Here is a 12,896-nt window from a genome sequence, read left to right as displayed (position 1 = left end):
AATACATTGCCAACACTGTCCCCATTGGGGCTCACCACCTAATTTCCCATGTTTTTGAGGTGGGGGAGGAAAATGGAGGAAACCCACGCAAACATGGGTAGAACATACAAACTCTTTACAGGTGTTGTCCTTGGTGGAATTTGAACCCAGGACCCCAGCACTGCAAGACTGCAGTGCTAGCCACTGTGCCGCCCTAGCCAAAGGAAACACATGACAGGGAGTCAGTTCAAAGGGTTAAAGGAGGATGTACATTGTATGACACAAATAAAAATCCATTTTTCTATTTAATTTATTAGATCACAAACAAAAAAGCAAAGAAGCATGAAGAAAAAATGAAACACAAAAAAAAGAAAGAAAAAGAAAAAAAAATAGCAAACTGAAAAAAAAAAAAAAATTTTGCCTGGAAACACCAAGGTGGACTAGAACCCACCGATGGTCATTAAAGCAGAATCTGATATGGCTGGACCTTACAGCTTGTGCTGTGAGAGAAACTTGAAAAGCTATAATCAAAAGGGGCCAAATGGCACTATTGGGTATATACCGTATTTTTCGCATTATAAGACGCACTTTTGTTCCCTCAAATTTTGGGGGAAAGTAGGGGGTGCGTCTTATAATCCGAATATACAGATTATATACTGCAGGGTCCAGGGGAGGTGGGGCCAACTCTGGAGCCGTGCTGGAGGCTGGTGGAGGCTGGTAGAGGCTGTAGGAGGCAGCGGGAGATCTCCTGCTCCCGCTCATATAATATGCACTGCCGCTGTCCATCACCGTGGTGCTGAAACCGCACCGTGATGATGGGCTGGGGGAGCGGCACATATTATATGTGCCTGCTTCCCCCCTTTGATCGCACATGCCCCCCCGGGTTAGATATGGCCTCCATGCTGCTGCCCATCCTAAAATAAAAACGCTTTACTTACCTCCTCCAGCGTGTCTCCCGGTGTCTCCCCTATCTCACTGCTGCCACTGTGATCAGGCAAGCAGAGATCATGTCACTCTGCTGTGCCGATCACATGACCTTCACCGAGAACCAGGAAGTGCAGGAGCTCAGCAGCACGGAGGGAGACACGAGGGATTACAGCGCTGGAGAAGGTAAAGTAAAGTGTTATTTTTACTATGGGCAGCAGCATGGGGGCCATATCAAACACAAGGGGATGTGTGCCATCCATAGGAGACCTGTGCCAGCTGTAGGGGATGTGTGCCAGCAATATGGGATGTGTGCCATCAATAGGAGACTTGTGCCAGCTATAGGAGACTTGTGCCAGCTATAGGAGACATGTGTCAGCTGTAGGGGATGTGTGCCAGCTATAGACTTGTGCCAGCTATAGGAGACCTGTGCCAGCTATAGGGGACTTGTGCCAGCAATAAGAGACCTGTGTCAGCTGTAGGGGATGTGTGCCAGCAATATGGGATGTGTGCCAGCAATAGGAAACTTGCGCCAGCAATAGGAGACTTGTGCCAGCTATAGGGGACTTGTGCCAGCAATAAGAGACCTGTGTCAGCTGTAGGGAATGTGTGCCAGCAATATGGGATGTGTGCCAGCTGTAGGAGACGTGTGCCAGCTGTAGGAGACGTCTGCCAGCAATATGGGATGTGTGCCAGCAATAGAAGACTTGTGCCAGCTATAGGAGACTTGTGCCAGCAATAGGAGACTTGTGCCAGCACAGGTGGATGTGTGCCATCAATAGGAGACGTGTGCCATCAATAGGAGACGTGTGCCATCAATAGGAGATGTGTGCCATCAATGGGGGACATGTGGCATCACTGGGGGACGTGTGCCACCACAAGGGGGCTATATTCAATATAAGGGGGCCATATCCAGATTAATGGGGCTAATTTTAGGATGGGGGGCTATAAGGGACATATACCCTATATGATTTGTTAGACGGACACTGGCATTATAAGACGAACCCCATTTAACATTAAAAAAAAAAATAAAATTCTCTTTTCAGTCACCAAATTTGGGGGTGTGTCTTATAATCAGGTACATCTTATAAAGCGAAAAATACGGTAACTATAAACTAAAAATTGATTATAAACAGTTTTTTGGTTTTTTTTAAATATTGTGAATATGATGAGATTGAAAGATTAAAAAATAATACTGATAATGAAATAAAAAATGAAAAAAGAGAGAAGAAAAAAGGGAACATGTGAGCGTAATAAAATGCATATATCCCAATGAGAGAAAATACTGTGTATTACTGTATACTATACTACTGTGTATTACTGTATACTATACTACTGTATATCACTGTATTCTGTGTAAACAATGTAATAAAAGAATTGTTTCCAGCAACACGTTCAACTGATTCCTTAAAAAGCCATTTATACTTAATCCTAGACATAATAGATAAATAAATGCTCCCCCTCCATTGACACATCATATCTGATTTGAAACATGTGAAAATTAATTAATAAGGACAAAACTGACATGAAATTACAAAAAAAAGATTACAAATCCATCAATCCATCAATATACATAAGATCTGCTCTATCATTCATGCCTTTAGGCACACACGAATCATATAGCAAGATCTGTTTTGCTTCTTTATCCCGTAACTCATGCAATCGGTCACCTTCTCTCCTAACACGCAGGGAAGTAAATTCACCAGCGTGCTTCAGCAGAAAATGACATGAGGCGCACGACAAGCTTCTTGAAGTAAAATTCAATACATCATATATGTGCTCACCAATACCACCTATGAAAGTATGAAATATAAAGCAAACATAACATGTTCTTTTTAATAAATTAAACACCAAAATTATACAAAACTTACTGCTTTCTTTCTCTAAAAAGTAGTTCACCTCCGAGATACAGCAGGTTAAATAAGTATTGAACGTCAACAATTTTCTAAGAAAAAACATTTCTAAAAGGTGCTATTGACATGACTTTCTCACCAGATGTTAATAATAACGCATTCAATGCACATGGTTAAAGAAATCCAATGATAGATGTTGAGTGTAATAATGAGAAATGACACAGGGAAAGAGATTTAAACACATTAACTAAAATGTATTAAATACTCTGTACAAAAGTCTTTGTTAGTGATAACAACTTCAAGACAACTCCAGCACGGAGAAACTAGTCACATGCATTGCTCAGATGTGATTTTGTCCCATTCTTCCAGACAAACACATACGTTTCCATGTGCTCCTTCCATGAACTCTGAGCTTTAGTTCCTTCCATACGTTTTCTATTAGATACAGTGATTGGCTGGGCCATTCAGCTTTATTTCCTTTCATTGAAACCAACTGAGAATTTCCTTGGACCTTGTGTTAGGAATAATTGTCTTGCTCAAATGTTTTCCCTTGTTTCACCCTCATCATCCTAGTAGATAGTAGCAGATTTTTCTAAACAAAAAGAAAGGTCTCAGTAGATTTCTCAATTCATCCTTCATTCAATTATATAAAGTTTATCAGTGCCATCTGTTGAAAAACAGCCCCATTCAATGATGTCACTATCTCCAAACTTCACTTTTGCTATAGTGTTTTTCGGGTGATATGCAGTGCCATTTGGTCATCAAATATGGTGTATATTAAAGCATCCAAAGAGTTCCATTTTGCTCTCATGTGACCAGACTATATTCTCCCAGTATTGCACAGGCTTCTCTAATGAGCAACTTTTAAACATGCATTTTGTTCAGCAATGGAATATTGCATGGTGAGCATGCACACAGACCATGGAGATTGAATGCTTGGCTTATTGTTTTCTTTGGAATAATTGTACCTGCTTGTCACAGGTTTTTTCTGTAGTTCTCCACAAGGGATTCTTGGCTCACTGACAACGCTTCAAATAATTCTTATCACTCCTCTGTCTGAAATCTTGATTGGAACTCCTACTCATGGCCGGTTTAGGGTGAAATGATGTTCTTCCACTTTATGACTGCAACAGTCATAAATTTGATCAGCTTCTATGAAGAGGTAAGTTCAAGCCTGGACCAGGGAAATGCAGTGGATGTTGTGTATATGGACTTTTCAAAAGCTTTTGATTATGTGCCACACAAAAGGTTGGTACATAAAATGAGAATAATGGGGATAGGGGAAAATATGTGTAACTGGGTTAAAAACTGGCTAAGTGATAGGAAACAAAGGGTGGTTATTAATGGTACGTACTCGGACTGGGTCTCAGTTCATAGTGGGGTACCACAGGGGTCAGTATTGGGCCCGCTTCTTTTCAACATATTTATAAATGACCTTTTTGGGGCCATGCGGAGTAGAATTTCAATATTTGCAGATGATACTAAACTCTGCAGGGTAATCAATACAGAGGAGGATAATTTTATATTACAGGGAGATTTATGTAAATTGGAGGATTGGGCTGAGAAGTGGCAATTGAAGTTTAATGTAGATAAATGTAAGGTCATGCACTTGGGTAGAGGAAATAAAATGTATAATTATGTACTTAATTGTAGAACACTGGGTAAAACAGACACAGAAAAAGACTTGGGTGTATGGGTGGATGGTAAACTTCACTTTAGTGGACAGTGTCAGGCAACTGCTGCCAGGGCTAATAAAATAATGGGATGTATTAAAAGAGGTATAAGTGTTCATGAAAAAAATATAGTTCTACCTCTGTACAAGTCACTAGTGCGACCGCACTTAGAATACTGTGTACAATTCTGGTCACCGATATATAAGAAGGACATAGCTGAACTGGAGAGGGTGCAGAGAAGAGCGACCAAGATTATTAGAGGAATGGGTGGGCTGCAATACCAAGACAGGTTATTAAACTTGGGGTTATTTAGTTTGGAAAAACGAAGGCTTAGGGGGGATCTAATCACAATGTATAAATATATGAGGGGACAGTACAGAGACCTTTCCAAAGATCTTTTTACACCTAGGCCTGCGACTGGAACACGGGGGCATCCGCTACGTCTTGAGGAAAGAAGGTTTAATCATAATCACAGACGAGGATTCTTTACTGTATGAGCAGTGAGACTATGGAACTCTCTGCCGCATGATGTTGTAATGAGTGAGTCACTACTAACATATAAGCAGAGCCTGGACGCCTTTCTTGAAAAATGTAATATTACCAGTTATGTATATTAGATTTTTTGACAGGGTGTTGATCCAGGGAACTAGTCTGATTGCCGTAGGTGGAGTCAGGAAGGAAATTTTTTCCCCATTAGAACTTGTTTGCCACATTGGGGTTTTTTTGCCTTCCTCTGGATCAACATGTTAGGCTACGGGTTGAACTAGATGGACTTAGAGTCTCCCTTCAACCTTAAAAACTATGATACAATGATGCTATGGATGCTATGATACAGTGCTTACTGGAAATTCAAAAGTTTAGAAATTCTTCTGTTACCAATTGCATCAGTATGTTTTGCAAATATAAGGATGTGAATGTCTTGAGACATCTCACTGGTTTTACCCATCATAAGAGGGTTCTTCTGTGGCACTTTGGTAGTGAAACACCTTTATATAGGCCATCAGTTGAACCACCTTTACATAGGCATCAGTTGAGCCAGCTGATATTTTTCACTAAGTGATAGGATTGCTTTCTAATTACTGGTAGATTTCAGCTTGTGTCGTGACTTATGGTTTTTTGCAACTCTCTTTCTTCATATGTTCAACACATTTTTCTTGCGTCATTTCGCATTTGTACACATCACTTAATTTATGGACATCTTTAATTTAGGCAGCACAATGGCTAGCATTACAGTCTTGCAGCACTGGGGTCCTGGGTTCAAATCCCACAAAGGACAACATCTGCAAGGAGTTTGTATGTTCTCCCCATGTTTGTGTGGTGTTCCTCCAGGTACTCCAGTTTCTTCCTACACTCCAAAGACATGCAGATAGGGACTTTAGATTGTGAGCCCCAATGGGGACAGTGTTCATGATGTAAGTAGAGCGCTGTGGAATATGTTAGCACTATATAAAAATAAAGATTTATTTATTAGATTTCATTGATTATGTGGATTGGATGAATTCTTACAGACATCTGGTGATAAATTAAGGCACAAATTCATGCACTTTTAGAAATATATTTGCTTAGAAAATTGGTGATGTGTTCAATACTTATTTCACCTTCTGTAAATGTTCTCTTATTTCTAAAGATTTTCATTCGGAAGACTTTCAGTATCGTAAGTAGATATCACTAAGGAATTAAAGCATACAGTTAAGGACGAAAGTGTTAGGGGTACTTTGCACGCTGCGACATTGCTAGCGATCTCGTTAGCGATGTGAAATGCTAGATCGCAAGTGCAATCTTTTGAGATCGCACATGCGTAAAATGACCTATGTGCGATCTCGAAAGATCGCACTTGCGATCTAGCATTTCACATCGCTAACGAGATCGCTAGCGATGTCATAGCGTGCAAAGTACCCCTTAGTACCTGTGAAATTGTTCCAGAAAATTAAGTACTGCTTCTAGAAAATTATTAAAATTGCACATTTTCTGCACATGCATATTTATTTCCTTTGTGTGTATTGGAACAAATAAGCAAAACAAGCAAAACAAAAATAAGCCTGAAAAAAGGACATTTGGACATAATTTCACACAAAACCCAAAAATGGCTTCGATAAAATTGTTGGTACCTTTCAGAAACTTTGGGAGAACTACTTTGTATGAAGCATTTGATGCTCATTTAAACTCACCTGTGCCAAGTTTTCTGGTGTGGGTAATATGAAAATCACACCTGAAACCAGATAAAAAGGGCAGAAGTTGACTTAATATTTGCATTGTGTGTCAGTATGAGCCACAATAAATATGGAGAACCGAAAGAGGAGACAAGAACTGTCTAAGGCTCTCAGAACCAAAATTGTTGAACAATTTCATCAACATCAAGGTTACAAGTCCATCTCTAGAGATCTTGATGTTTCTTTGTTCACGGTGCACAACCTAAATCAAGAAGTTTACAACCTATGGCACTGTAACTAATCTTCTTGGATGTGGACAGCAGAAAAAAACTGCTACAAGGTTGTGTGACATCCCTGAACTATTCAGGGTGTCACAGAGGACTGCACCTCTGCCCTTATAGTTCAGGACTCAACCCCCCATGGTTCTGGGATCCCAAACATTGGTATTGCTCCATCAGCATTCAAATCCTAGTCACACCACACCCTGTCAGGCACACTAGTGGGTGGTCTAGCTGGATAAGGGCCACTCACCTAGAAGTCAAACAGATTGGTGGGAGGGGGAAAGTCAGCGAGAGGCAGTGGAGAGCAGAGCTTAGAGTCAGTTGAGTAGTAGCTCCCAAAGAGTGATGAGCTGGGAGTAGCAGCTACCTGGAGTTCAGGAGTAGCTCCCAAAGAGTGAGGAGCAGGGAATTGGAGTTCCCTGGGGACTTTTGGGTAGGTCGCAGACGTTGGTCTGGGACCAAAGGAGTCGGAGACCTGGTCGCAGGGTATTTGGGAAATGTGCCAGGCTTAATTTTGCGGAACTGCAGGCACCGGAGTACCTAGTAACCGAACCGGACCGAGCAGGGCAGGGTACTGGACCCTAGATCAGGGAGTAGCTTCACGCAACCTGATAATTAACCTGTGGAGGATAGTTTCTTTATTGACTTTCCCCAAGAGCTCAGAGATCGAAGGCATCAACACAAAGAGGGGGATAGGGCTTTCCAGTTGATGCAGCCCACTGAAATCCCAAGTGTCAGCAATCGAGAGCACAGCCTAATAGTGGGAAGCGGGACCCAAACAGCTTCAAGCAGAGGGGTGACTCAGAACACTAAAATACAGTGCATGGAGGCAAGGTACAGATCATCAGTAACACCAAAGGGAGCGGAATCCCGGACGAGCACCCCTGAAGTGGCAGTGGCAGCGGCACCCAGAGACTTGGTTAACTTCTGTGTCACAGTCTGCTTTCTGGTCGCATCCATAACAACACTGCCTGAGTGAGTACGCTGTCCTCCTCTGCTTCTAATCTGCACCACGCTCCCCATCATACAGAGTCTCGGGGCCTCCCCTACCCGTGGAGGAAACGTCACCTGGCTGCCCCACTCCATCTCCCCGGGGTAGTCCCATCGGCGGTGGCGGTACTCGCTTTACAGCGAACCACAAGTGGCGTCACGAACGCTCTCCCCACTTTAAACCCCCCCTTTACATTTGAAATGGCCACTAGCCCCCGGGTCCGGAGACCCTCGAGCCACAGCAACCCCCGGATCCGAGCGGTTCGACCACTGCAGGTGTGGCACACCTCCAAATCAGGATAGTCAGAATGGTGGATAAGTAGCCTCAATCAAGTTCCAAAGAAATTCAAGCTGTCCTGCAGGCTCAGGGTGCCTCAGTATAAGTGCAAACTACCCATCGACATTCATATTAAATGAAACACTATGAATGGAGACCCAGGAGGACTCCACTGCTCACACAGACACAAAGCTAGACTGCAGTAAGCCAAAATCCTTCTGGGAAAGTTTCTTGTGGACAGATGAAACCAATATAGAGCTTTTGTTAAAGCACATCATTCTACTGTTTACCGAAAAAGGAATGAGACCTGCAAAGGAAGGAACCCAGTACCTACAGTCAAATATGGTGGAGGTTCAAAGATATTTTGGGATTGCTTTGCTGCCTCTGGTACTGTGTACCTTGACTGTGTGCAAGGCATCATGAAATCTGAAAATACCAAAAGGATTTTGGATCGCAATGTAGTGTATTTAAAAAAAAAAAAAAAAAAAGTTTAATAAAAATTGTATTTTATCTGCACATTTCTCCTGGAAGGTGGATCCTTTACTTCCTCTCATGTCGCAATGTAGTGTCCAGTGGCAGAAGCTGGGTTTGTGTCCTAGGTTAATGGTCTCCCATCAGAAAAATAACTCCAAACATACTTCAGGAATCACCCAGAAATTGATTGAAACTTAACCCTGGAGAGTTTTGAAGTGGTGAGCAATGAGTCCGGATCTAAATCCCATTGCACACCTGCAATCTTAAAATTGCTGTGGGGAGAAAGGTACCCTTCAAATATGAGAGACCTGTAGCAGCTTGCAAAAGGAGTGGTTCAAAATTACAGTTGACAGATGGAAGAAGCTTGATGATGGTTTTAAGAAGTGATTGATTGCAGTTATTTATTCCAAAGAGTGTACAACCAAATATTAAGTTAAGGGTGCCAACAATTTTGTCCTGCCCGTTTTTGGAGTTGTGTGAAATTACAGTGAGGGAAATAAGTAATTTGTTACAATGACTATTTTGCAAGTTTTCCCACCTAAAAAGAACGTAGAGGTCTGTAATATTTATTGTAATTACACTTCAACAGTGACAGACATAATTAACAAAAAAAAAAATCAGAAAATGACATTGAATGATTTTTAGATAAGTAATTTGCTTTTTATTGCATGAAATAAGTATTTAACCACTTACCAACCAGCAAGAATTCCGGCTCTCGTATGCCTATACCTGTTATTTTTTCTTTAAGAAGCCCTCCAAGTCTGTACTCATTACCTGTATTAATTGCACCTGTCCACACAATCAATAACACTCCAACCTCTCCAGCATGGCCAAGACCAAAGAGCGATCTAAGGATTCCAGGGACAAAATTGTAGATCTGCACAAAGCTGTAATGGACTACAACACAATAGACAAGCGACTTGGTGAGAACACAACAACTAGTGGCACAATTATTAGAAAATGGAAGAAACACAAGATAACTGTCCATTTTACTCAGTCAGGGGTTCCATGCAAACTCTTGCTTCGTGGGGTAAGGATAATTCTAAGAAAGGTCAGGTATAATGATGGGCGAATCCAAACTGTAACGTTTGGGGTCCATTCCAAGAACACGAACTTCAGCTCAGTCCTTGTTACTGTTTGGGTTCAGACTCCCGAATAAAAATAAAAAATGGAAGCAAGGTAAGGATCTTTCTGAGAAAAGTCCGGAATTAGCCCAAAACTACACGGGAAGACCTGGTCAATGATCTGAAGAGAGCTTGGACTACAGTCTCAAAGATTACCATTAGTAACACACTACAACGTCATGCTAGCACATGTCCAGGCCTGTTTGATGTTCACCAGTGACCATCTGGATGATCCATAGGAGTCATGGGAGAAGGTGATGTGGTCAGGTTAGACAAAAATAGAACTTTTTGGTATTAACTCCACTCGCTGTGTTTGGAGGAACAAGGAGTACAAACTCAAGAATACCGTCCCAACTGTGAATCATTGGGATGGAAACATCATACTTTGGGGGTGATTTTCTGCAAAGGGGACAGGTCGACTACACCGTATTGAAAGGAGGATGGATGGAGTCATGTATTGCAATTTTTTGGCCAACAACCTCCTTCCTTCAGTAATAGTATTAAAGATAGGTCATGTCTGAGTCTTCCAGCATGACAAATGATCAGAAAAAAACAGCCAGGGCAACTAAGGAGCTGCTCTGTAAGGCCTGTTTCACACGTCAGTGAAAAACAGACGTTTTTCACTGACGTGTTAAAAACGCCTGTCCCTCCGTGTGCCGTGATTCACAGCACACATGGGTTGTCCATGTGCAATCCGTGATCCATACTCCGTGAATGCATATGGACACATACTCACCTATCCTGTTCCTACTGTGCTTAAGTCTCCAGCTCTGTTGCATCCAGCCTCCACTGTCTCTTACCTCTGCAGTTACTTCCGGGTTGGCTCTGACTTCATACATGAAAATGCATGCCATAATGATACGGCCAGGAAGCTGCAGAGAGCAGAGGCTGCACAGAGCGTCGCTGGAGAAGGAGAGTTGAAAATGTTTTTTATTTTCAATGACGTGTTTTTCTGGTACGTGTTTCACGGATCAGACCATAGTGTGGTCCGTGGGACATCAGCGATGCCAGAAAAAAAACAGATTTGTCTCCGTGCGGCAATCACGGACACGTGTGTACGCAGCACGGAGACACGGTCAGGGAAAAATCATTGATGTGTGCGCAGACTCATTGATTATAATTGGTCTGCATATGTCAGTGATTTTGGTACGTATAAAAAAAAAAGCACATATTTACCAGAATCACTGACGTGTGAAACAGGCCTAAGGCTGTGTCCACACTTTGTTTCCACCTGCGTTTCAGCTGCTTTTTAGGTCCGTTTTGAACTGCAGCGTTTTCATGACAAAAGGCATGCTTTTTGATTTTTCTGCAAAGTCTATTGAAAATGGGGATTTCTAGACCGCATTTTGCGTTTCCAAACGCAGCGTTTAATTTGCATAATTTGTGGCAAAAACCATGCGTTCAAAGACGCAGCATGTCAATTGTTTTTGCTATTTGGGCTGTGTTTTGCTAACATTGAAGTCAATGAAGTAGCAAAAAGCAAGAAACATCAAAATTTCAGCGTTTTACCTAATTTTTAGCTGCAGAAACAATGCGTTTTGGAATTCCAAAACGCAATCTTTTCTGACATTAAAATAATGGAACAATATGTCCCTTTACACACAAAGATAGTCCGACAATTAAATTAATGAAAAATATAAATTTAATGCTATTTTACCGCTAAATAGTATAAGACCGCTATAATTATAAGACATAACTATTTTCTTTATCATTTCAATAATTATGTGTTCCTTTTTTTCCCCTTTTTTCATTGTGTTTGACTGTTTAAACTTTATTTAGCAGTGTCTTTATGTTCAAAACGCATCTTTCAAAACGCAATGGAAAAGCATGTAAAAAGCGCAAAAAACGCAGCTAAAACGTGGTAAATACGCATGCGTTTTTAGCGCTATTTTGTGGTCAAAAGAAACTTTGCCAAAATCAATTAATGCCAGAGGGTGCGTTTTGAACTGCAAGTAGGACGACGCAAAGTGCGGACATAGCCTTAGAAGCATTTCAAGGTCCTGGAGTGGCCTAGCCAGTTTCTCGACCAGAACCGAATAGAAAATCTTTGGAGAAAGCTGAAACTCAATGTTGCCCAGTGACAACTTTGAAATCTGAAAGACCTGGAGAAGATCTGTATGGAGGAGTGGGCCAAAATCACTGCTGCAGTGTGTGCAAACTTGGTTAAGACCTACAGGAAAATGTCTGACCTCTGTAATTGCAAACAAAGGTTTCTGTATTAAGTTCATTTTTTCTATTGTATCAAGTACTTATTTCATGCAATAAAATTCAAATTAATTATTTAAAAATCATACAATGTGATTTTAGGGATTTTTTTATCCCATTATCCACAATTGAAGTATACATACTATAAAAATTAGAGACCTCTCCAGTCTTTGTTTTCCTGACTATATGTCAAAGGAAATAATCATGTGTATAACAAAACATGTGCAACTGCAATCATTTTCTGGGAGAAATCACTCATTTTCTCTAAAGGCCCCGTCACACTAAGCAACATCGCTAGCAACATCGCTGCTAACGAACAACTTTTGTGACGTTGCTAGCGATGTTGCTGTGTGTGACATCCAGCAACAACCTGGCCCCTGCTGTGAGGTCGTTGGTTGTTGCTGAATGTCCTGGGCCATTTTTTAGTTGTTGCTCTCCCGCTGTGAAGCACAGATCGCTGTGTGTGACAGCGAGACAGCAACAACTAAATGTGCAGGCAGCAGGAGCCGGCTTCTGCGGAGGCTGGTAACCAATGTAAACATCGGGTAACCAAGAAGCCCTGTCCTTGGTTACCCGATATTTACCTTTGTTACCAGCCTCCGCCGCTCTCACTGTCAGTGCCGGCTCCTGCTCTGTGCACATGTAGCTGCAGGACACATCGGGTTAATTAACCCGATGTGTGCTGTAGCTAGGAGAGCAGGGAGCCAGCGCTAAGCATTGTGCGCTGCTCCCTGCTCTGTGCACATTTAGCTGCAGCACACATCGGGTAATTAACCCGATGTGTGCTGTAACTAGGAGAGCAGGGAGCCAGCGAAAGCGGTGTGCGCTGCTCCCTGCTCTGTGCACATGTAGCTGCAGCACACATCGGGTAATTAACCCGATGTGTGCTGTAACTAGGAGAGCAGGGAGCCAGCGCTAAGCGGTGTGCGCTGCTCCCTGCTCTCTGCACGTGTAGCTGCGTGCGCT

The 12,896-nt window shown here is 42.0% G+C and overlaps 1 protein-coding gene across 12 annotated transcripts in view; it reads right to left on the bottom strand.

The window, feature by feature from the left end:
- RECK (reversion inducing cysteine rich protein with kazal motifs) overlaps window positions 1-12,896 on the bottom strand; it is a 1,668,523-nt gene that overhangs the window by 1,574,166 nt on the left and 81,461 nt on the right. The gene's annotated exons all lie outside the window — the stretch shown is intronic.

The sequence above is a fragment of the Anomaloglossus baeobatrachus genome, chromosome 6 (assembly GCF_048569485.1).
Source record: "Anomaloglossus baeobatrachus isolate aAnoBae1 chromosome 6, aAnoBae1.hap1, whole genome shotgun sequence".
Classification (NCBI taxonomy): Eukaryota; Metazoa; Chordata; class Amphibia; order Anura; family Aromobatidae; genus Anomaloglossus; species Anomaloglossus baeobatrachus.
Note: the sequence above shows the minus strand (reverse complement) of the source record. Positions and strands in the feature narration are given on the sequence as shown.